General features: G+C 45.1%; 1 long non-coding RNA gene across 1 annotated transcript; it reads left to right on the top strand.

Moving 5' to 3' along the window:
* Positions 1-5,967: 5,967 nt before the first annotated feature.
* On the top strand, positions 5,968-25,181 carry LOC142413504 (uncharacterized). The gene is made up of 3 exons (XR_012776825.1): positions 5,968-6,045; positions 7,179-7,370; positions 24,969-25,181. It is a non-coding gene; the product is annotated as an uncharacterized LOC142413504 (long non-coding RNA).
* Positions 25,182-25,810: the final 629 nt, after the last annotated feature.

Genomic DNA, 25,810 nt, shown 5'->3' on the forward strand with positions numbered 1-25,810 from the left:
CTGCCCATGGGAAGTAGTGAATGAATTCCTTGTTTTGCTTTGCTTGTGTGCATGGCTTTTGCTTTCCCTATTAAACTGTCTTTATCTCAACCCACGAGTTTTCTCACTTTTACTCTTCTGATTCTCTCCCCCATCCCACTGGGGGGGAGTGAGCGAGCAGCTGTGTGGGGCTTAATTGCCAGCTGGGGCTAAACCATGACAGCTGTAGGAATAGTTAATTCTGATGTAATAAGATCTCCAAGCTATGAGGTACTAAGTGACCTTGCTGGAATAGGAAAAAATAATGTTTTTTCAAAAAGTAGATTTATGGCCTGTTGAAAAGACTCATCTCCTCACTGCTCTTGCAAAGGCAGAACAATATGATTTTATGGGCTGTCTTCTTGTTTGCAAATGCATGAATTTAATCCTTGAGTAAATAAGTTCTCAGAGCGAGGGGGGCACTCCAGGAATGACACTGAAAGGATAGAGGATGGCACACATGAAGTTGATAAAGGGTCAAAGCAGAACGTGGCTGAAACTGGCATCATGTTTTTTTAAGATCAGAGAGAACTAATGCACTGTGATGATATTAAACTCAGCAGGCAAATTGGGAGCGAGTTTGACCTTTTCTCCTACTCTCCTACTTAGTTAAAAATCCTCAAAAGCCAATTTACCTTGAAAATGACTCTGGAATTATGAGGATGCACCAGTCCATACCTGCCCTTTAGGGATTTCACTAAAACACCGTCTGTGCTGGTAGAGAGCTCAGCTGGCCTGTCCTCCCCGGGGAGGCCTTTGGGACGGGTCTATCCCAGAGCTTTGGGAGGGAGCGGTGCTGCCCACTGCAGCGGGTGCTGCAGGTTCCCAAGTCTGAGGTAGTAATCTTAAAGCATATTCGTCTGTGTCCCTGTCTTGGGGATGTCTGCTCTCCATGCTCGTCTCCCTGGAAGGTGGCAGCTCTGCAGGTGCTCACCCAGGAAGTGGGAGAGGTGGGTTTAGCTGCCCGTGAGCCCAGGGCTGGGGAGCACCCCAGGCTGCACCCCAGTGCTCAGCTGCCCTCCTGGCCTGGGTGGGGGCTGCTGTGGTGGGGCCACCAGCAGTGCCTGAGCTAGCTAGCTTAGAGCTACCGCAGGTCCATTTACTGTGTTTCGTGGAGGAGGATTTAGTATTTTTCCTTGTCGTTAGTGTGCCTGATTGTGCAATGCAAACGAGTGCCAAAGTTAGGTGGCCCCAGCTGTGCGTGCTGACCACGCTGGTGCCCAGGTAGTGCCAACCCCTCCCAGGTAACTCTATAGAAATGCCGTGCGCTTAACACAGGCAGGAGGAATGTCCCAAGGGCTGGGCACTTCCATCCTTTATTCTTCCTGACCCTTCCTCTGTTTTACCATATCATGTTTTCATTGATGATTGGGTTTTTTCCTGCTTGAGATTGGAAGACTGATTACCACAGAAGGGCCTGGCTGCTGGCGAATGTCTTGCTTAATCTCAGCAACAATCTTAGCAAGCAGTACTCTAGTGACCAATCAGAAAAATCAGACAAGCAAAATTTATTGCTATGGTATCCTATTTCAAAGTTGCAGATAAAGTTGTTTATTATTTGAGGACCTTAACAAGAAGTTACTTTTGTTAATTTGTTTTTTCTTTCCTGTAATAGAAGTCTCACAGAGTCAACTGACAGATCGCTGGGACTAAACTGGGCTGTGGGTACCATAGGACAGTTACTTTGCAAAAATGTTTGTTCAGTGGTTTCCCTCCCAGCAAGAGAAATAGTTAAAGAAGCATATTTTTAATTTCTGTTGTTTGGTTGACTGGTTCAACAGCCTAAGAAAACAATTACAGCTGTAAAGACGGGGGCACACTGTTGGATACCGCAGCAGCAGAGCTATTGGATATTCTGCCAAACAACGCACTCTGCGCTGAGCCTCTGCTGATTTGGCTGCATGTGTCGCTAATTTAGCTGAACAAGTGACACTGGGTGTTATCAAGAATCATTCATTGCAATTTTCTCAGACATTTGTTGTTTACTTGAGGTGAAGGTTTTAGAGATAAATTTAAGAGTGGGTTCCTAGTTAAATTAAATTATTTAGAAAACCAGATAGTAATTGCTCTAGGACAGGCTGCTGTACAAAGAATAAAGTTTTCATATCCACGCAGTGCTGGCTGCACAGTCACAGGTACCCCTGTCTTCAGCTTGACAGTGAGCTTTACTGGGGGACCTTTGAATTCCTGCCAAGGCTGGGCAAATTTTTGGTTGGAATAAGTTGGGCTTTTTCTAGCCAAAACATTGGAAATGTTTTGCAGCTTTGAATCAAATTACTTTCTCAGGGGAAAGCTAGAAACTTGTTGATGCTTTTTAATTTTCATTCAACATTTTTATTTAAAAAAAAATGTATACTTATTTATAATTTAAGAAAAGCAATGCTAAAACAAAATAAGTCATTCTCTTTGAACCATTCTGTTCATTTAAATTTACTTAAATTTAGTTTTTAAGGCTAAAAGATTTAATCTGAAATCCCCTTGACCTCCAAATATTTTATTACAGACCATATATGTCTTTTCATTGAACCAAAGGGATTTTTGGTGATGCTTCATCTCACTGGGACATAAACAAATATGTTTAAAATGTTCCAAATAAATCTGAAATTATTTTTTTTATAACTAAACCAACACTGTTTATACATGGTGCTATGCAGACATAACATCTAATTTACAGATTAATGCATCATCCAACATCTTATCCAACCTATTTTTCCTCAAAAATTCTAAGTTTGGGTTATGAAGTTTAATGAAACTTGTGAATTCTCTTAGGTTTGTCAGAAGCGACGAGGTGTTTCCTGTCTGAGATGTCAGCTTTGATCTTCAGTGTGTTTTAACAGTATTTATCTGTAGTCCAAAACTCCTGCTTTTGGGTGAGATTGTCACCGTGGGATGAGGTTGTCACATCAGACAAAGTTGTGTCAGGGCACAACCGTGCAGCTATAATACTGAAGGCTTCTGCTTTCCTTTTTGCCACCCAGACTCTGACGAGTCTGAAGGGCTGCACCAGTGCCAGATTTCCTTCTTTTGAGCTTCTGGATGGATTATTTTGTTAACAAAGATTGCCATGCGACTCTGGAATATTTTACCTCTGTGTCTGTGTCATCATATTAAAAAAAAAAGGGAAGGAAATTTATAACTTACCTCTTTGAAATTCTCAAAGGCTTCCAGAAAAGTGCAAAATGTTATACTGTTAGACTCCTTGGCTGTAAATTTCATTTTTTAGTACTAAGAATTCTGCTACGTGTTAGGGCACATTCTGTCTATGTGTGTGGCCACTTCTGGTGCCAAAAGAAAATATAAAATAGCCTATTTTTCAATATATATGTCCTCGAGCCATTATTCTGCATCCATACATATATATGTCCTCGAGCCATTATTCTGCAGTCTGGGTAGGGTTGCTTTGGCTGCAGTGAAGGTTTCACTCTTCTGTTTTACAGCACCTGGAAGAAGGCCAGGCACTGGAGAGAGCAAGCAGGAGTATGAGATACTACTGTGCGTCAGGACAGCCTTAAAATGAATGTCATGTATTCTCAGCTTTGAGAACTGAATTCCATGGGTTGTAATTGAATTTGCTGTCAGACCCATGGGGCTCAGTTCTTCAGCTTGGATATTTCTGTCTTCACATACATGGGAGATCAAAGAAGCGCTTGATCATTCGCTGACTCTTCCGGCTGGTGATAGCAGCAAGTAGGAGAGAAAGAATAACTGATGTGAATCATTTTAACAGGGAGGTTTCATTGCAAAGGCCAGGCTCTCTCATGTTAAATAGCTATACAGTGATTGAATCTTTTATTAGCTGATAGGCTCTTGTTGCTGCTCACTGTTTAATTCACTCTGTTCTTTCCTCTCGGTTTTATCAAGGTTACATATAAATCCCTGAGAGATTGTTGATTGAATGACGGTCCCCAAATATTGCAAAGTGGTGCAGTGCTCCTAACGGCAGCTATGGTGAGCTGCACCAGACCAGTGAAACCCTGCACCTCCCCGGTCTGAACGCCAAGTTTGCCAGCTCATAATCTGCTGTAACCTCCTCTGTCTGGTACTGCTGCTATACAGTTATTGTTTCTTTTGCTTTGTCTTATGCCAAATACCCATTTTCAGGAAAAAAAAATCTCAGTTGTGACTGTAAAGAATATGCATTTGCAGCAGCCACCAGCACCCTTACATAAACACAGATTTGCTTTCCTGAAGATGCTAATGTGCTCCCAACGTGTTTGGATAGGGAGCTTCTGTCTGAAGGCTCGGCAGCATAAGCATTCCGTTATAGGGGGATTCATTCAAGTCACAGGCTGATGGGTTTTTTTTGGAGGATCTGTGTTCAAATTTTTTGTTCAGGCATCAGGAAAATAATATTTGTGGTCTTTAAGCATGTAAAGAGTTATCATTACCAATGAGCTTTCCACCTCTTTTCTGCAATAATAACACCTTCCTAAATTACATTTTTGCAACTCAGTAAAGTGGATCACGCACTGATCTTATCCCTGTGGTGCAATGCTCTTACAAGCATAGAAATATTAAAATTCCACAGGTGCAGGAGCAGTGTGTTCAGCTAAATGGCTTAAAACTGTCATGAGCCTTTTATTCTGAAAATGTATTTACACTAAAAATAATCAGATATAATCACTGTTGCCTGTGGTGACAGATGTACCTTCATACTGATGTACTTTTCATATAAATTTTTATTCTAGGGGTTGAAGAGTTTCTTTGTGGCTGTCTGAAATGTATCGTGCTCACCAGTCTAGAAATTATAGTTCTTGGAAGAGCTCACCAGTTCCACCAGCTCCTGCTGTGGGAATATCCATTAAACAAGAGGGAGAAACGCACAAAGCAAAGGATGATATTGAAGTTTCATTTTTTTCATTTCCTCTATCATCCCTGTCAGAAAGAGGAAATGAAATTTGAGGTCAGAGTTAGCAAAATCTGCAAAAGAAGAGAGAGCAACAGAACAGGTTTACAGGATTTCTAATGCAGGCAGCATGGTGGATATTAGATGGCTGAACATGCAAAACTTCATCCACTTCCTTCACTATGAAGCCCAGCCTCCAGGCAGTGATGCAGCAGAGAAGATGATGTGTGTATGGTGGTAACCACACAAAGCCACTGATGAAATCAAGATGGTCTTTGGTACAGGAGTCTTTGCAGTCCCATCTCTTTGAGGGAAGACTTCAAAATGTGGTGTAAGTAATGCTTTTTTTTCTCAAAAGTCTACAGTAAGTCGTGAACTAATAATAGCACTATTGATGTTATCTCACATTAAGCTTAAGTAGTTAAAACATGGAGGGGTGAACAAGTCGCCATTGTGTGAGTGAGGGAACAGATACAGGGCTGTTGTTACTCTGATAATGGCTCGCGCCTGCGATTGTACTCGCAGGAAAGGCGAAGGGGTTCCCATGGTGGGCCAGAGCCATGCATGTATACCCCCCGAGTGCGGTTCCTCACTCCCTACAAATTCATACACCAGATTACCACGCCTTTGGTGACCTGCAAATGAGATATCACTACCAAATAGTTGGCAGCTACGTCTGCATGGTGCTGAACTTCCCCAAGTGCCACGAACTGCCTGTGTCTAGGTGAAAGGCATGAAACTTCTGTCTAGCTCTTGAGCTCCAGCTCTCCATGAATGTTGGGCTTGCATGTAGGAAAACAGTTGCACAGCCCATGTGTAATGAAAAGTAGTTGGTATTTGTGTCCTGAGCAAATATATGTTCTGATCATAGCTGTTCATGGGAAAAATGGTGAAGGAAAGAGCTGTTCCCAGAGTTTGTTATTCTCAAACCTTTTTTCTCTGGAAGCTGCCTAGGTGTTTTCTGTGCTCTACAATTGCTGCTGGGTGAGAGAGAACAGATTAAAATGATTAGGCACAGAGCTATTTTGAAAGCAGAAGCAACCCTGCCTTCCAGCCCTGCTGTGACGGACCATTCAGTGTGTTCTTCCTTTGCTACAGGTTACTGTAGTTACTTTTGACCCTTGCTTGCCCTGGATGACAAGGCATCTTCTTTTTGGATATTCTTGGGATCTTTAAACCAGGTAAGTTTTCAAGTCCCAGACTGTCCTACTGACAGTGCTGTGTCTTTCCAGCAGAAGAGAAAGTATTTTTAGCATGCAGTTTCAAATCAGTGTACCTTCTGTCTGTCTAATTATGCTGCCTCACAGTATACACATTTATTCTACTTCACTGTGACCCGGGCAGTCCTCAGGATGCCCTGGCCTGCAGCTCACACCCCAGCCAGCCTGCACTGGGATACGTGACTCTCAGCACACCGAAGTAATGCAGTGTCACAGTGCTGACGGTAAAGCGACTCAGTGATTCATTTCCTGACGCTCTGTCAGATGCACAACGTGTTATGTATATTAATTGATACAAGTCCTTACTGAATTCACCAGCTTTGTGCACAAGCAGCAGAAGTGAAAGCATCACAACCTTGATGACTGAATCTCTTCTGAAGGATTTTCTCATCTTCTCCTATTCCCTGTCTTACAAAACTGATCTCTTTAATCTAGTCCTCTAAATGTTTCATTTTGGAGTGAAATTCTGATTTTTTATTGTACTTTTTTTCCTCTTGGCAGAATCATTCAGGTGAATTCAGCTATATTTGTTAGGGCTGCTATAGATTTGAAACTTGATTTTGGGGCAAGTAAAGCATTTGTTAAGAAGATATACCCTCTCTATATCTTTTTCAAGCTGATGTATGCCACCTTCTGGTGCTTATTCACAGATCGTACTCTGTTTATTTTGTTCTCAATAAATCAATAGGCTGAATCCCCCTGGCACAGCTCTGACAGACCAGCAAGGCTACTTACATTTTGCAGATAAATAAACTGAGAGTCCAAACCCTTAAAATGGAGAAGCAGCCCTGAATTCTGTTGCATGCTTGTTGCTCTTCACTTGTGGCTTTCTGCTTACTATTCACAACAAACAAATGAGCACAAAAGTCTACACGCTTCTTCTTCTGGTATGAGCATGCCCCAGTGTCACCCACTGCTGCTGTTCCTGCGGTTTGCTGCCTCCCCCTCCCTTGGCTGACATTCTGTCCCTTTCTTCCTGGTCCTTGATCCCTCCCTGCCTCTCCTGGGGCATATCTCTTGTGGGTTTTGGGCTTTTCTCCCCTGTATATTGTGGGATTGTCCCTTTTTTTCTTTCTTTTTTTTTTTTTTGTTAGCTCATCCCCCAGGACGCTTTTGTCCCTGCTTCAAGATAGTGCTTGAATCTGGTGTAAAAAAGCAAACCTCATGAGTGCTGGAGGGGCTTGTGCACTACTTCAAAAGCAGAATGGAAACAAATGGTGAAGCAACTCAGAGAGGGGAGTGGACAGAGGCAGACAGAGAGAGAGCAGCTGCCGCAGCAGTAACAGGTCTGTAAGTGTTTGCATGTTTTACATTGCAGGTAAGGTGAGAGAAGTGCCCTGTGGCATTAAGCACTGCTCCCTTTTGCTGCCTGCCACCCATCATCTTCTCCTTAAGCCTCTGCATTTCTTTATACTGTGTGTACCTTGTCCAGTGAATGCTGATGAGAGGTATTAGTGCAGGCTGCAGACGGGCGTTTATTCTCAGCAAATGATTTTAGGCCTTTTCAAATGAGTGGCTGTGCATTGCACACTCCTCTAGAGATGGCTCTGGACTTGCTGCCCTTTGGTACAAGATAGCTGATGCCGACTGTGGCTCATCTTTTTGGCTAGCATCCCTTTTTGCTTCCAGGAAAATGATGAGTTTATGTCAGGTTCAGTAATCCTGATGTCTGCACAGTTGAGAGAAATAGCACTTTAATGTGAGCGTGAGTGTGCATGTGTATATATGGAAACTACAGCTTTGACAAGCTTCTCATCTGCCTTGGGAAAGAAACAGGAGGGCTTAAAAGCTATGGAGTCGCAATATGCTGACTAAGGTCACTAGTTCTCAGTGACTCACAATCTGTTTTTCTGGCAGCCCAACCATACAGCAGGTTGTGCTTTTTTAATCTTCTGTTTCTTTCCTTTACAAAACTCTACATCAGAAAAGTTAATACCTAAAGATATCCCGGAAGGTCTGTCCCTTTGACAGGATACATGCAGTCAAGTATAGAAATCTCTGTTCACTGGCATCCCTCCCTCACTCTGCTGTACTAGCCTACTTTTGCACTAGCAAAGAGACACTTTTAAAATTTACATTAGGTTAAAGTTATTATGAAAGATATTTGCTAGGTTGTCTTTCTGGTAGTCATCCTTATTTTCCATTTTCTGACTGCTCACTGACCACCTGGAGAGGAGTGTTGGGCAAAGCCAGCTGAAGCAAGCTGTGCCATTATCTCTCTGAGGCACTGAGATGTTTCTGGCTGCCATTAATTATCTAGTTTCTAAAATGAGGGACTTTTCCACTTTTTTTTTTTCTTTTCTGTGCTAAAAATAGGACTTACACTGCCTCAGGACTTATGGATCTTAGAATCATAGAATGGTTTGGGTTGGAAGGGACCTTAAAGATCGCCTAGTTCCAATCCCCCTGCCATGGGCAGGGACACCTTCCACTAGATCAGGTTGCTCAAAACCCCATCCAACCTGGCCTTGAACACTTCTGTGAATATTTGGAATTAGTCAAAGAATGTCATTTGTTAGAAAAATCTGCCAAGATAGGATTTTTTTGCTTTCATTTTTCTAAATTTTTTTAAGGTTTTCTCTGACTTTCTGCCTCTTTGTTTTCCTCTTTCTTTTACCCTGCAAAAATTTTGTTGTCTACTACCTGTTGAAAAAAACTCCATTTTGGAACAAACAAACATACAGTCATCGGGAAAGGAAGCTGTTTCATTTCAAGATGTGAAGGAAATTTTTAAATCAGATTTGAAATAAAAATACCTTGTCCAGAAGATTTGTCTGTATGGATTAATATCTGTTGCTTGCCTGTAAACTCTGCTGCTGTGCAGGTGATGGCAGAGCATCGCAAGCCTTCATGCATTGCTGCTGAAGTACCAGGCACACTTCTACTGTGCTGTGGAGGTACCTCTTAGAAGCAGGTCATAGATAAATGAACCAATTTGTATAAAAATAATCATCACTGGGATGATTCTTTCAGATTCGTAATAGTGTATTAAATAATGATCATTAATTTGTTGTTTAGGAAAAAAAAGAACCCAGCCAAGCATTTCCACTTTCTATAGATAGCAATTCAATTACTATTGTGCTGGAGTTAATTCTCTTGGTATTCCTGTGAGAAATTTTATTCTTTATTTATTCTCATTTTATAGACTGGGACACAGGGACACACTTGGCTGAGGACACAAAATGAATCTATTTGAAGTTTTCCAGGAATTTTGCCATAGTTAATATCACTGGTTGAAAGGCTTGAGTATAAAGGAGGCTGTCAGTGTTGTCCGTAGCCTAGCCCTCCTCTGAACAGATGCCCACAGTGCAGAATGTCCATTTTCTGCTTGCACTGTTGCTCAGAAAGTTGCTCTGCCTATTCTTGCCAGGGAGAGATCTTACAGGAAAGGCAAATGCCTCCTGTTGTCCACGAATCACTGAACACCCTTGGAGGCAGGACCACCTAAATTACAGCCCCACTTCAAAAGCCTCCTGCTAACGTTTTACAGCTTCACTTGTTTTTTCACATTTCCTCCTTTCTGTGTTTTCCTGTGCAAGCTCAGGCAAGGAAGAGTTTTTCCTGCATACAGAAATCTGTGGCTCTTGTGGCATTTTTAGGCACATGGCTGCCAATCAACCAGTTCACACAAAAAACCCTTCAGAGTGGACCCGAGGCCACAGCACATCCTTCAGTGCCTGGGCACTTGCACCATGGTAGGGGCTTAGCAGTGGAAATTTTTATCTTTTCCAGTATGAAAACAAAGCTCTTCTCTTGACTGAGATCTCACGCAGTGCTGACAGCATTTGCTAGGGTGCTGCCAAATAACAAAGGGCAATATTTCCTTCAAAAAGCAGAAAGCGTATTAAAAGTTTCTAAGCTGTGTTTGTGAAAATCTCGGAGTCACTTGATTAGGAGCTTGAAGCTGGTCGGACTCCTTCCAGCTTCCCCACTTCACCCTTGTTTCTGCGTGATACTGCAGCTGCTCTGATGAAAAACAGTTATTTAAAAATTTGCTTGTAGCTATGGCAACCTTCATGCACTGTATTTCAATTGAAACTCTAAAACAGCAGCAGAAGTTTCTTAATAGGATATTTATTAAGATTTTAGTCTTTGTACATTTTAAAATGGAAATATTCCATTTTTAAAGGGGGGTTATCAAAATCTCATTAATTTTGGAACTACAGTTTTGTTGTGAGAGCTGCTGCTTAGCTCTTTTTTGGTGTTTTCTTTTTTTTTTTTTCCTTTTTTTTGTTTAAGATTCCTCTGGTTGCTTTAACTCTTCAGAGCCGTTTCCAAATGCCTGCTCCTCCTGTCTGCGCCTGGTCTCCCTCTTTCTCTAGCAGATGGCTGGTTTTGTAGTGGCACGGTGGAGGGACAGGGCAACCAGTTGTGTTGGGATCAGGCTGGCAGGGCTGGAGCATTGCCAGGGAGATCTCCGACTTTGCCTTCCCGCAGTAAATAACCCAGGTGGTTTATTTAGCCCTTTGCCCATGCAGTTGCCAGGTGTCTGCCTGCTCTGAGAGAAGCAAATAGATGTGCTTGCAGTAGATCATTTAGTACCTCCATGATATTTTATGTTTCTTCTCAAAGGCACAAACTTTCAGGGTGTACTCAGTTTGTCTAGGTACAGTCACGGTAGGTTTTAACCTCACAGACAACTCAGTGTGCTGGCTGCACCTCGGAAGGGTTAAATTTGCAAAGCTGCTATTTTCCTTTTGTTTTTTTCCCTCTTCTTTTTCTCTGTGCATTCACACCTTCAAAATCATGAGGATAAAATTAAGGAAGCGTTGCTGAGACATACACTCTGCTGCCCTAAACCCCCTTGAGCCGTGATGATATGTTCTGGTGCCTCCGAAGTGTGGATTAGGTCTAATTAATACTGTTTCTTGATCAATGGTTTTGACACAAACACATCTAAGGGATTTATGTAATTACAGCTGTAACAGCAAGGGCTTTTTGCTAGGAAGCTCCCAGCGCTGGGGCGGGGAAGCTTGCTCCTAGTGATGGGATTTTTGGCCTCCAGCTGCTGTAGGTGCGTGACTGCCCCATCGTTCTTGGGGTTTTTTTTTTGCCTGGGCAGGTTTGAAGCTACTGGTTCGCACTGGAAGATGCCTGAGGTGTGAACGGGCACATTCCTCAGCTAGCACAAGTTTGTATAACTGAGCATTGGCACCTTTTGTCCGTACGAACAGGATTATTCCTGACCCATACTGTGAAATGTTCATTTTTGGAAAAGCCTCAATAGGTTATAATGGTTATAACCTCACAATAGGTTATAATGAGCCAGCTGAGGAGGTGTTATCAAGGTATTCAGAGGATTTTTATGTTTCTTTATTCTAATCTGTAGAAAAAAGAGTTGAATTGATCACATTTCTCACAATACATCTAAGAGAAAACATGCAAAGGATGTGAAACATTCGACACCCTCTAGCCCTCCCATTCTGCATGTCGGATGAGTGACCCTTTCCACCCTGCTCCCAGCACAATGGACATCCAGCGTCTAATCCATATGCTACGTCTATTGCTGTGATCAGACGAGACAGGACCAGGACCAGGACACAGAAGAATATATGCCTATTAAATAGGCAGGGCTCTAGAAGGGGAATTGCACTACTGCAAGAGAGATTAAATTAAATTACGAAACTTTGCAGTCCATTGACTGCGCTAAACCAACTACACTTTATTCAGGGCTGTGAAGCTCTAATGGAGATTGGAAAAGCTGCCAAAGGGGCTGGAATTATATCTGTATTGGAAAGGGAAGTTTCTGGTTCGATAAGAAATTAGAAGGATCAAAGAAAAGGTTGGGTGGGATCTTAAGGAACCCTCTAGTCCAGACCATGCAATGTGCTGAGAGGCATTAATAGACATCAAGGAGATGCAGGGCTTGGGTTCAGGGCTGGATCTAGGCTTTAGCAGTTTCATGTTGTAAAATTTCCCTACCACAGTACAACTACATATCAAAGGATTTGTGCAGCCCTTGCATGCCTTTGGCATGGGAGGTGAACGTGCAGGAATGAGGGGAGCTGGGGTGTGCCGGTCCTTTGCTGAGTACCAGGGAGGTCTTTGATAAACCAGCACAGCATGAAAGAGGCTGGAGGTTCAGGGCTGCAGAGACATCATCCAGTCATGTCCGTCCTGTCTTCCGCTGGATCTTATGCAGAGAATAACTTGGTCAGCCCTGAGGATTAAAGCTCCTCTGTGTTTTTGGAAAGTGCCATGTTCAGCATGCAGACGCACAGGGCTTCACTGCATTGCCATCCGTATGCTGCGGATATGGCAGGATCAATGCCAAAGTGTGGATTAAAATAGCATTAACACCATCTACTTCGGGACATTGTACTGAGGCAGTCGTACCATGAGCCAAATCTTTCTGACTTAAGAAAAAAATATCTTCACTTTGCATAGAGGCAGTCAAGAAGCTATGTTAGAACCTATAGCATACCTTGTTATGTTTCTCTGTTTTGTTTGTTTGTTTTAAAGGCAAATTGGTATCTTTCAGCAGTTGGAGAAAGAGAACACAATTAGAAGGCCAAAGACAGGGAAAGATGCTGGGATAATTTGCTTCAGTAGGATTTGTGCCCTGTATAACTTAACTTGCAGCTGGCGATCCACCTTTGCTTAGATTTCATTTTAATGGGAATTTTCTCAGTCAATTTTATGACGAGAAGATGTAGATAGTTCTAACTCTTTTCAGCAATTCAGTGCTTTTAGCTGCAAAACTATAATGGAACGAAAAATGCAATTTGGAAAGGAACCAACAATGTTTGTTTTGTTCTGTAGTTTCCCACTGAAAAAAAGGAGTATTTTTTCCCTTGCTACTCAGAACATGGGAACAAATTCTGACAACAGCTCACAACGGGAAGGAATTAACCAAGTAAATACATGAGCTACAACTTATGAAAGCTGTTTTCAAAAACTGTCTGAAGGAACCACTGAATCACTGCACCTCCTCAGCACTCACCGGATCGTGCTGGTGCTGCTGCTGCTGGAGCAGCTTCTGGCTGCTTGCATTGCCTGACCTGTTGCACCAATGGCCTGGTGGAGCTGCCAGGACAAGCTCTTGCAGGATATCTTACATTGAAACAAATGTACAAATATTTATAGGAGCCTTTAAATATCTGTCTGTTGCCCATCTGGCTTCCTTTATTCAGATACAATGCTATGTTTCCAACATATCTCGTCCTTCTCTAATAGATTAAGAGTTTTAAGACCCACTACTCTCCATCATTTCATAGGAGCTCACCAGCTAAATCTGGTGGGCTGGTAACTTTGAAATTAGTCTCTGTAATTTTCTTAGTTAGCGTTTAAAGTTTCGTTACTCCATCCTGGCTAGACAAACGGCAAGCTCTGGCCTCATATTTCTACTGTTTGGTTTTACTTTCCTTCAGGGATTTTTCTCTTTATCCTTAATCTTGCAGCTCGCATCCTCAAGGAAAGAAAAAAAAAAGCTCTGAATTTCTGGTTAAATAAAACCATCTCATATAAATCCCTTTTGAGGTCCAAGAAATCTTGTGATAAAGCCTAGTTCTCTGATACAAACTCCCCAAAATTGGCTGAGAAACTGAAAACGTGCATATTTATTTGAGCAGAACAAATATTTATAGGAGCCTTCTAAGCTCTGTCTCCTGCCATCTGGCTCTGTCGCTTTAGAGGCACTGAAGCCTTCCCGGCGTGTTTGGCCCCCGCCTACAGGTGCGGGGGGAGGGGGGCAGAGCCGCAGCTCGGCTGGGAAGAATTAAATGTATTGAACATTTCGGGGCTTTTCCTCCCTTTCCTCAGAAGAGCAAGAAACGGTGCGAAGCTCGTTTTGCCCATTAGAGGGCAGAAATGTAACAGCAAAGATCGTCCAGGCGCGGTGGGGGAGCGCCCGCAGCGCGAAGCGGCACCGCGCTCCCCGGCCGCGCAGGGGGCGGCAGCGGCCCGCACAGCACCGCACCAAACCGCACAGCACCGCACCGCACCGCACAGCACCGCACCAAACCGCACCGCACAGCACCGCACAGCACCGCACCAAACCGCACCGCACAGCACAGCACAGCACCAAACCGCACAGCACCGCACAGCACCGCACAGCACCGCACCGCACAGCACCAAACCGCACCGCACCGCACAGCACCGCACCGCACAGCACCGCACAGCACCAAACCGCACAGCACCGCACAGCACCGCACCGCACAGCACCAAACCGCACCGCACCGCACAGCACCAAACCGCACAGCACCGCACAGCACCGCACCGCACAGCACCAAACCGCACCGCACCGCACAGCACCAAACCGCACAGCACCGCACAGCACCGCACCGCACAGCACAGCACAGCACCAAACCGCACCGCACAGCACAGCACCGCACAGCACCGCACCGCACCAAACCGCACCGCACCGCACTGCACCGCACAGCACCAAACCGCACCGTACAGCACAGCACCGCACAGCACCGCACACCACCGCACAGCACAGCACCAAACCACACAGCACAGCACACCACCGCACAGCACAGCACCAAACCACACAGCACAGCACCGCACCGCACCGCACAGCACCAAACCGCACCGCACCGCACCGCACAGCACAGCGCTGCATAGCACCGCAACGTACAGCACAGCACCGCACAACACAGCACCGCAATGCACAGTACCGCAACGCACAACACAGTACTGCAATGCACAGCACCGCACAGCACCGCAACGCACAGCACAGCACCGCACAACACAGCACCGCAATGCACAGTACCACACCGCACAACACAGCACCGCACCACACTGCACAGCAACGCACAACAGAGTACCGCAATGCACAGTACTGCACCGCACAACACAGTACTGCAACGCACAGCACAGCACCGCACAACACCGCACTGCACTCCACCGCACAACACCACACAGCACAGCACCGCACCGCACAACACCGCACCACACAGCACAGCACTACACAGCACCGCAACGCACAACACCGCACACCACAACACTGCACCGCACAGCACCACACCGCACCGCACAGCACCGCACTGCACAACACAGCACAGCACAGCACAACACTGCACCGCACCACGCAGTACCGCACCGCAGAGCACCATACCGCACAACGCTGCACTGCACCGCACAGCACTGCACAACACCGTGCAGCAGAGCACTGCACTGCACCGCACAACATCACACCGCAGAGCACAGCACAACACCGCACTGCACAGCACAACACCGCACAGCACAACACCACGGAACACAGCACAACACTGCACAACACCACACCGCACCACACAGCACCGCGCCGCACAGCAGAACACTGCACAACATCGCATCGCACAGCACAACACTTCACAACACCACACCGCGCAGCACAACACTGCACAGCACTGCACAACACCACACAACACCGCACAGCACAGCACTGCACGGCACTGCACTGTACAGCACAACACCGCACAGCACAAGACTGCACCGCACCGCAGCACACAACACAGCACAGCACAACGCCCACTGCACCATACAACACTGCACAGCACTGCTCAAAACCGCACTGCCTCACACAACACCCACCGCACCGCACAGCACTGCACTGGCCCGGCAAACCCAGGCACTACAGCAAACCCTGTGTAGTCTGGATTGGGATCCATGTTAATGCACTCCTATTTTTCATAAAAATAAGGCTGTTAGTTTCAGAAGGGGAAGGGAAAGGAAAGGGGTGCAAATTGGAGTGTGGGCATCTAGAGAAATAGGTTGCTAAGTGTCTGTCAAGCATTTTAGGTGGAAAACAGAGAATGAACCTTTGCCAGTTAATTCTATGGGTAGAAATTGTGAAAGAGAAGGTGTTTTGCTTTAAGAATATTAGTTTTAGCAAAGAATTTACAGGTGGTACTGGAACAAGGGGTAAAGTCAGTAAGGGGGTGTTCTCAAAACCATTACTTCCACTGACTGGCACTGGGAGTTTGTCCCATTCGTTTCCTGGACTCTGCAGGAGAATAAATTCAGTGATCCCAGGCTTGTTTAATCAAAATAGCTCTGCAGTTGCCTTTGCTTCAGGGATTGTCTGTTTGCACAGAAGCTTGCTCATCTGAACCTCAGAAACATTTGCTTCATCGCCTTCACCCTTCCCCGAAGAAGCCCAGTTTGCAGCAGCGTGTAGCTCCCTTTCGTCAAGCTGCCTGCAGAGCTACTTGGGAAGCCAAACACAGCTCTCCAGATTTATTAAAATGCATTGCTTGCTTTTTGTCAGCAGTGCTGATGTCAGTAAGAACAACAGGGCAAACACCTTAATAGGCAAGCCAAGAGCCTGTGTAGTGTTTATCTCACACACACACGAAGTTTGGATATGGCTCAGCTATTGCATTACAGGCAGTGGCAGTGTTAGTTTTGAATGGTGTTGGAATTAAGTACAACTGGGCCTGTGGAGAAGCCTAGATAGCTGCTGAGCTTAATACTGAGCTGCAGAGCCGATTGCCTCCAGGGCTGTAGTCTGAACACAGACCCAGTGCGGAGCATCCTTATGGGTGCAGTTCTTTGGGGGAAGTATTGCAGCAAAAGAAAGCTTTTAGCTAGCTCAGGCTGGACGCAGAGGCTGAAAGACCCTGTCACCATGGAGGTGTGGAGTGCTGTGAGGGCTGTACTGTGTGTCTGCCACTCTCCATCCACACTGATGAAATAAAAGAGAAAGAGGCAGCTCTTCAGGTGCTTTGCTAGGAGAGCGTATTACAGAAATAGAAACAATTCACCTGGCACTGCCCTCCCGTGGGTAGAACCGCCTTTCCACAATGCATAAAAGCACAAAAAATGCTCCTTCTCCACGCACAGGAGAGAGGATAGTCTCCTCTGCTGCCAGTACTGCAGAACTACTCTAATTAGTTAATAATTTTAATGGTAGGGGTATTTTTTGGATCTGAAAAGCTATGGCCGCTGTCCAGATCATCTAGGTCTTTTTTATGTGAATAAATATTACAAATAAACGACAGAGAGATAAAGAGCCTCACTGAATAGTTGCACAAACAGGCTGAAGGATAGCCCTGAATTGCTGAAATACAAATGCATCAGTGGATGTCGACGGATCTCAGCTGTGAGAATTGAAGTCCCTTTTGTCTGAATGTCTAGTTGTGACCAACTGGGGGTTGCATCCCATCTTGAAAGGTAGAGCCATTTGTTTAAAATGCTTAACCTTTGTTTAAGAGTTGCTTCAGTAATGACTCACGGAGGAGACTGCAGTGAATTGAATCACTACTCAAATTGTCTACTGTGTGAAGAATTTAGTTGCAGAAAAAAGGTTAGTGAAAAACCTCTAAGGTCTAAGGCGATCACAGCCCAAACTGCTGTAATCATTTTAATGTGCTAACTGCTGCAGTCTGGGCTCAGCTTCACTGCTGATGGCATTTTCCACTGCAAGATTGTTCTCCTACTTTTCTTTGGATCATGTTGGTATTGCCCCATGTCCAAATATAGAGTAACTCAATGTTTCCATTCAGTGCTTTTGTATGTAAAATGTGTTAATCTGTTGTAAGCAGCAGAGCATCTTCTATAAGCTGATATTTTGGCACCTCCTTTGGTCTGTAGCTATTTCAACTTTCCTGAGCTGTCTGAAAGGGAAATGTGTCCTGGCACAGAAAGCAGAGCTGCAGCGGTCCCACTGCTTCAAGGCACTGAGGTGTCTTCAGCCAGTGGGACTCTTCCATCAAAGGAGTCCAGGCCTACATGGAGATGCCGAAATTGTGGTGGTAACATTGCAGATGTGATTTCCTGTGTCAAAAGGAGGTACTTTGTTCCTAGCAGGTCAGGGACTGGATCAGGAAGGTGAGGACTTTCTGAGGAGGTTGAAGTTTTAGTCTTTAAGGAGAACAGCTGCTACGGAGAAGCTGGTCCTAAGGATGGCGAGGGCATAAGGTCTAACCAGGGATGTCCGTGAGCAGTTTCAACAGAGGGTATCCAAGATATTGGTGACTCCAATAAGCCATACAGGCAGTCCTGCTCCTTTCTGTGCTGTTGTGTAAGCCAGTTCTCAGCCCAGCAGAACTCACATAGCCTCCAGCAGCAGAGCAAGGAGCCTCCAGCACCTCCTTTTGTATCCAAAGAGAGCTGCTGCCTTGGAAGCTGTGAGGGAGGAAGGGAATCAGCAGCCAGCTCTGTCTGCCGTAGGCAGAGCTGCCTGGTACAGCCTCTGTCCTTCAGTGCTCTCAGCCTGTGCCGATTGCGGGCTGTGGGAAGGACCTGTGCAAAAGGCAGGGCTGTCTCGCTGTTCTATTTCATCAACTTTCCTTGCTCATAACTGACTGAGTGTTGGACACCTAATCTTGGTTCAAGCCAGGGAGAGTCTCGCAGCTCCAAAGTCACTAAGTGGAGAGACCAAGCATTTCATGGGAATCTGAGTAACCTGTTGTGTGGAGGGGGGACATGACAAAACCTCCATTTCCCACAGTGAGTGATGCAATAATTACATCATAACTGACAAACTGCTGGTTTTAAGGAGGATAAATTTCCCAAGAGCAATACTAAGATGACAAGCTTTCAGCTCTGGTGTGTCATTTATTGCTCTTCCTTGTGATGATTTTTTATAGTGGTTTCTGTGGAGCAAGTGGCTACTCAGCAAAATTAATGTGGCAGAATGAGACCCTTATATGGGGTCTGGGATTTCATCACCAAGCTTTTCACATATTTCAAAAAACACATTAATGTTAGGAGAGACCATTTATCAGTTACTTACTAGTTTGCTTCCCAGCCCACACCACAAGAATTTCACCCAGGGGTTCTTGCAGTGCTCCCAGGAGTTATTGGCAGAAGCATCTCCCTGGAGCTAAAGTGGAAGAGACAATTTAATATAACTAAAGTTTAAAAAATGCTTCTCTCCTTTCTAATACAAATTATCTGTGATGGATTATCACTCCTCCTAGGGCTAGAATATAAGCCCAACAATTTATCCCTGGCAACCTTTAATAGCTGTGCATATGCAGCCTCTTCGCTCTGTGACCCAGGAGAATGGCTTCTTAATATTCCTCTTAAAGACTTAGTGTTTGTGTTGGGTTTCCTGTAAATTCATAGTGTTTCATTTGCAGCCAAACTGCAACAAAACCCACATAACGATTAGGAAGCCTTGCACGTAGATACAGAAAATGCAGTCACAAGATTGCTAAATAGAAATTGCTCTATCTTTAAATGATCATGAGCTGTCAGCTGTTCCTTTGTTCGGATTATTATAGACACACATAAAGCATTTGATTGAATGCTCAAGTTTTCACCAGCTAGAATCCAGACGGATGTCTGATAAAATAACAAACACACCCCACTCCACCCCTCCTCAAAATCCCCTTCCTGCTTCGGCTGAATTTCTCCCTGTATTGAAGCCAGTATTTCATGGACTAAATTGGACAAAGCAAGCAAACAATCTCCTTCGCATTGATTTCCAAATCAAATCATTGTTAATCACATCAATATTCCCAGCTGATTCAACAGTCTCGGAGGCCAGCTTTCTGGCTCAAACAAGCTCCTCTACACGGATGCCACGGACCCCTCTGTGTGTGCTGTCCAGATTTGCTATTAATTATTGTTGGAAACATTCAGGTCTGATTCTCTCACCTCTTCTTTCTCCCCCCTTTCCCCTCATGCAGCAAGGAAGAAACAGAAATACCATGCTTCACTGGACATTGGATTTCTAACCTCTCTCAGTGATGTGAAGAGGCAGCTGCCTAGTGCTAAAATACAGATCCAGGGCACCACTGGCTTACCTGTAAGCAACCACAATAGCTCGGCTGCTGGGAGCATGGCAGACATTTCACTGTGGTGAGCTGCTAATTTCTGGGGCTAAACTCTGTTCTTTTGTGGTACAACTCTGATGGGGGGTGTGACAGCTTAGGGGGTATCAGAGCCTGCCTCCTCAGGCTGTGCTGACTGCGGAGCAGAAGCCTGCTCCTGCAGACATTTGTCCAAAGGATTAATTTCAAATCCATGTGCATCTCTTTATGTTCAGTGAGACGCCTCTCATGCTTTAAACTAAGCAAGTGCCTGTGCTTTGGGAGGATGGCAATCAGGGCAGAAACAGTGCAGTCTGACTGTGGCAGGAGCAGCACTGGCATTGGCAGTCCGGTGCGGGAAGGGATGCTGGCAGGATTCGGGAGGAACTCGAAATCAGCTCCTGCCCCCCCAGCAGCTCTGCTGAGGTCAGGTCTCACTGCAGGCAGTGAACAAGTCCTTCCCTCCTTTGCAAAAGCGGGAGCAGAAAGGAAGAAAAGGTGGCAGACTCAGACATAACTGTTTCCAGCAATAACAAGAAACCCCAGCAGTGTGCGCACACACAGGCAAAGAAGCACACACAAACACACACAGAGCACATCATGGTCCAGAGTAGAGGAGCCTGTCTGAGACCGGATTAATGGTCGGTCTGAAAAGGAGATGATGAGCCTCGGAGACCAAAATACCTTCTCCCAGTTAGACACAGCTCACGGGAACTCTGTGCACATGTGGGCATAGCTGGTTGGGAAAGCATACGCTGCCCATTTGACATGTAATAAATTTACCCTGTCAATAAGCAAGACTTCAGGACTATAACTGTAGCATCTATTAGGAATGGCAAATTAATTAAAAGTATGAACTAATTAACCTCCCTGCTCTCTGCCTCTTCCTTTGCCAGGGCAGTGAGGCTCATCCTGCTGTAAGCCCCGCAGCAGCCTGCGCTGTGTCCCGGGCAGCCCTGGTTTTGCTAATGGCCCACGCGCTGCTCCCTGTGTATCTGGGGACTGAGGTGCCCTCTGCTTAATGAGGCCACTGACAGTTTGATGATGCTTTCTGTAAAAGTGTTCTCCTATGCCTTTACTGAAATTGTCTGTGGACTGGTTATAATATGGCCTTAGGCCAGCGTGTGAGCTGTAGAGTAGGGTCGCCAGCAGAGGCTGGGATTGGAACGGCGTTTCAAAGGGTCTCTGCCTTAGAAGTGGAAACCTGATGAGGTGAAGAGGGCTCTAGAAAGAGACATAAACTTCTCTTAAGATGGTTGGGCTGAATTTGGGGAGTGTTGATGTAACATACCGCCCTTTGAACTATCCTTTAGCAGAGTAGGCTTTGTATAGCCTCAAGGAAGCCTTAGCCAAGGGGAAATTAGGGCTAACTTCCTATCTGCCGTGGTTAACCTGCTAGAGACCGCTGCGTCCTCTGGAAATGGCAGAGACTGCGCACAAGCCGGTAAGCACAGCAGGAAGCTCTGCAGTGGCTGCACGATGAGCCCACGTCAGCGTTACAGGTGGCTTCACCTTGTGAGAACTAGTCTTTATTCTCTTGCTGTCACATTTTCCTGTCTGCTCACTTGTAAATCAAATTGCCATGTTCTCTGATGATAATGTTTTACTCCTCCAAAAGTTACTGTTTGCACAGTAGCATCTGTACGATGCTATTTTCCCCCTCTGAATAATCATTTTCGTAATCTGAAATTGAAAAGAAAACCCAAACAACTACCATGGAAGAAACAAAAATTCTCACGGAATAAATCTCCATAGACTCAGTTAAATTTCCCTGTAAATGCATATTACTTCTGGAGCTTCCTGTGAAGGCAGCAATGAGAATTATTCTGCTCAGTTTTTACCTACTGACCCTACCAAATACTTTCCTCAGCATGCTATCAGAGGTGTTGTAGAGCTGATGCATTCGCTATTTTCTGTTTAATAGAGCTGATATTCAAATCGAGTGATGTCCCTTGTCACAAATATAATTTCATTCTTCTACTGCACTTGCCAAGAACAATGCAATGGCCTCGCTGTTAGACACTGTGCTTGGTTCATTACTTTAAAATATGTTAGCACTTTGTTCATAATAGGTTTGATGGCTTAAACAATATAGGTGCTGAATTTTTAATGGTAACAATAAGGTATTTATTTTATTTGTATTTGAAGAAGGAGCAGGAAGCACAAGTACCTTGTGAGAAAGCTTGCCTTTGTGAGACTAAGTCCAGTTTTGCAGCCATGCCAGATCATGCCAGCACCCTTTTTTGAGGTGACCCTGAATATGTTGCAATTATTACAGTTGATTTGTCATTTAAGGGTGTTATGAAAAATACTTCAGGGGCTCTCGCAGCACATGGGTGAGTTTTGCCTTTACTCTCGCAGCCCAGCAGAGAGGGTCTAAGCTGTATGCAGAGGGAGAAAAATCTCGCCTGTGCTCAAAGCATCCTTAAATCAGTGAAGAGATGTTTCTTGTGGGGGTGCTAAATTTGATGTAGGAACACAGGCATGGGTTGGGGTTTCAGGATCAAGTGGCCATTGGCACCATCTCCCCTATTTCCTTGTGGTCTATTGAGTGCTATATCCAGGTCTGATGTGTCCAATTAATAGTGAGATTGAAACCCTACCGAGCGTCCCAAAATTATCCTGCAAGGAGCAGAACATGAAGCTGCAGCAAGGTAGGAGGGAGGGGACCAGCTGTGGATCCTCACAGCGTGGAGCAGTTCACAGCATCCCATGCTGCCAAGGTGCTGTGCTGGTTGGCTCCTTACTGAGGAGTTTGGAGGTACAGCCAGTGATAAACAGCATTACAGAACACTTTATGCATAAAGCATCACTGCCTTGAAGGGGCACCAGGCTTCCTGGGGAGAAGCACGGTGGCATTTCTGGACATGGTGGTCGGTCCCTCTGCTTATGGTGGGCTTCAGCTCTCCCTGCACAGCTGCTGCCCCTTCTCCTCCTGGCCTGGCCCACCAGCCCCTTTCCTCAGGGCAACTGCACGTTCCTGTTGACAAGCCCACAAACGGCTTCATCAGTCTTTCCCCTGCTCAGAAAAAAGTTAAGAGGCTGCACAAAATTTCCATCTTGCAGCAGGAATCTGGGGCTTCCCCTGGACAGGACTCCCCGACGGCATGCAGGGAAGAGAGGCAATGTTTTAAGGAAAGAACATTTGAGAGTATTTCTGCAAAAAACAGAAAATATTTTATTTTTAAAGCCATGTGCACAAAATTTGGCTTCCTCTGAAACTGGAAATTGTCTTACAGCAACATATGCTAATTCATTAGATGAATTTCATTCATTGAAATGTGAACTGGAGTAATTTCTTCCTACTTTTGAATGCAAATTGCAATTCAGCCTTAACTATGGCGGTATTCCCATTACACAGGGCTGAAGAATGTCTATAATATTTACTTTACTCTTGCTTTTAACTTAGCAAAGGCTTTTCTCAGTAAGCTTCATCTCATCCCCCAGCAGCCTTTTGTGCTGTTCCTCACGTTCAGTTTTGTACCGAGGGCTTGGCTCAGCCCATCCGGGTGCCAGCACTGCCCCGGCAGTGAGCCTCCTGGACGCCTGGGGCCACCAGGAAGGACACATTGTGACTTACAGTTCTCTTCTTGTTTTGTTCCTGGTGGGAACTGGGTCTGTCCAACCTGCAGCAGTCTAATACTCACAGAGCAGGGGCCTGCTGAGGCATAGCCAATACCTGGCATATTTTCATTTTGATTTAAGTGAGCAATTAGTTAATTAATAAATAGAGGAATTTGCTTCTATTTTGATTTGCTTCTAATTTGAATTAATGGTTCTTCCAGCAAAAATAAACTACCCCAATAATAATATATTTATAACCTCAAGGCTTCTCTTTGGGCTGCGTATGAAAATGCTGCCTAACCTCCATCAGTACTGAACTCGTACTGAGCATCATAAGCATTGAAAGAAAGAAGAGGAATGACAAGAGGGAGAGGCAGGGGGGAGAGAATGAAGTTCGCTTCCCCCATACATTAGATCATTTCTTAAAAATTGTTTTGATAGCTTTTTTCTGCTCACAATAGACTTGCCTGTGTATTTATGTGTGTTATTCTCTCTGTATGAGGCTAATGACTGCCTGAAATCATTCAGTGAAAGCAATTGTTTGGACATCTCTCCATGTGCTGTAAAAGGTGATAAAGTATAAGGTTTTCGTTATTGTTCAGCTCACATCTGGAATTGACTCCAGCCCATGTCTGGCATGCCAAGCCAATAGCCTCACTCTATATTCCACCCGTGTCTTTTCCTATTCTGAGCTTATTCTGTCTGGCTTGATACTGCTGGGTGGTGTAGTCACCGGAGGAACTGTGTGCAGGAGAGAGCACTCTGGTTTGTGGTAGGACGCTGGTGTGAGGAATTAAAGCTCCTGTTGTGACAGAGATGGCAACAAAACCAGAAAACTTCTTCATGCAGAAGGAAAAAACATCTTTGTGGTAACTGAGACATTCAGAGGTGATACATGAGTATCGAGCAATGCCTTTCACACTAATTTTCAAAGTGCTGTTAATCTCAGTTTAGGTCAGGTCTTGAATCTTCCTTGCCAAAGGCTGTCTGGCAAGGTTGCTTCCCACCACTGTGGCTGGCTGATGGGATTTGTTCCCACCTATGCTTTAGCAGAACAGACACATAAAGTACAGCGAGGAGAAAACAAATCCTCTTTAATGCCCTCCCCTCCCATTCCAAAATCCTGGGGGTTTTGTTGCACATAACAAGGAAAACCAACTCAAGCTTCCCCCTGGCAGGGGCCACCAGAGCCATACTGTCTGTCGGGAAGCAGGAGCTGCCCCTTAAACAACATAATTTCCCCACCATATAACTTCATTGCCGCAACCTCCCACTGCCGTCTCCGAAGGGCCGTTATTGCCCAGTCTGAAGGTGCTTGGGGTAAGCAAATATCTCAAGCTGAGAAGTCTGGCATTGGTTCATTACAGGGAAATCCCTCAACCTTAAAATTGCTTATGGTATCACTGTCTAACAGACCAAACCATCTCAGGAGTTTAAGAATAAACCTGGCATGCACTGGTGTGACTGGTTATGGGGTGAGGGAAGACTGGCACAAAATACAAAGAAGCTGTGTTTGAAGGAAAGGCATCTTAACAAACAGTTTTCATCTTCACCTTTCAGTATTTAAGTCACAATGCAGCTTCCTGCCATTATTAGAGCAATTAAAATGCAATTACTTTTTCATCTTTATTTCAGTTCTTGAATAATTAAAGCCACTTCACATCAAGGGTGATCCATAAAGGAAGGCATTTTGCATGTGAAAAGCTGCAAAGGGTGGAAGACTTTGGGGTATTGGCAGTCAGCAGCAAGCAACTGCAATTGGTAATGCTACAGTAAACTGCCTCCTTTGCGCAGCTCTACAGGATCATGGAAAGAGGCCAGTTGCTGGATTTCGGTACTTTGTCTTGATTAAACGGCTGTTTCAATTTGGTATTCACTCCTTTCATATTTGTAATCACTTTAAGATTTTCATTTTATAGTATTCACTTATTTAACTGCTTGTTTCCTGCCAAGTCTAAAAAAGGAAAGGCTTTTCCCTCCCTTCTCCTTTCCGAGCTGCAATAAAGGCAAGAGTTTACACAAAATTACTTCTATATTTAAAGTCTCCTGATGTAAATCTCTGATCGCTTTAAATAGAGCTGGTAGATATTGCAAGTAAGATAGGAGTGAAAGATCCTGAGCTGCTGGAGGACGCTGACAACTGCTGCAAGTGCGTGGGCAGGCTGATGGGCGTCCCTGGGGCACAGGGAGGGGAGCAGCCCCCCTGGGACCTGTGTGGGTGCTGCCCCTCCCCAGGTCCTCCAGAAGATTTTGGGGATTGCTGTGATTCCTTTTCAGGCATGTGCTGCCTACGTGCAAAGGGGCTGTGCCCCCCTGAGCAGCTCTTTGGCATTGGGAGTGGGAGAGCGGAGGCCACCAGAGGCTCCGTGGCGTGGGCACTTCTCCAGAGATGTGGGAAGAGGAAAGCTCTCCCCAGGGCTGCAGTGGTTACCAGAGTGCCAGCAGCAGAAAAACAATCCCCTTTTGATTCCTTATTA

This window comes from Mycteria americana, chromosome 8, assembly GCF_035582795.1.
Source record: "Mycteria americana isolate JAX WOST 10 ecotype Jacksonville Zoo and Gardens chromosome 8, USCA_MyAme_1.0, whole genome shotgun sequence".
In the NCBI taxonomy this organism is placed as follows: Eukaryota; Metazoa; Chordata; class Aves; order Ciconiiformes; family Ciconiidae; genus Mycteria; species Mycteria americana.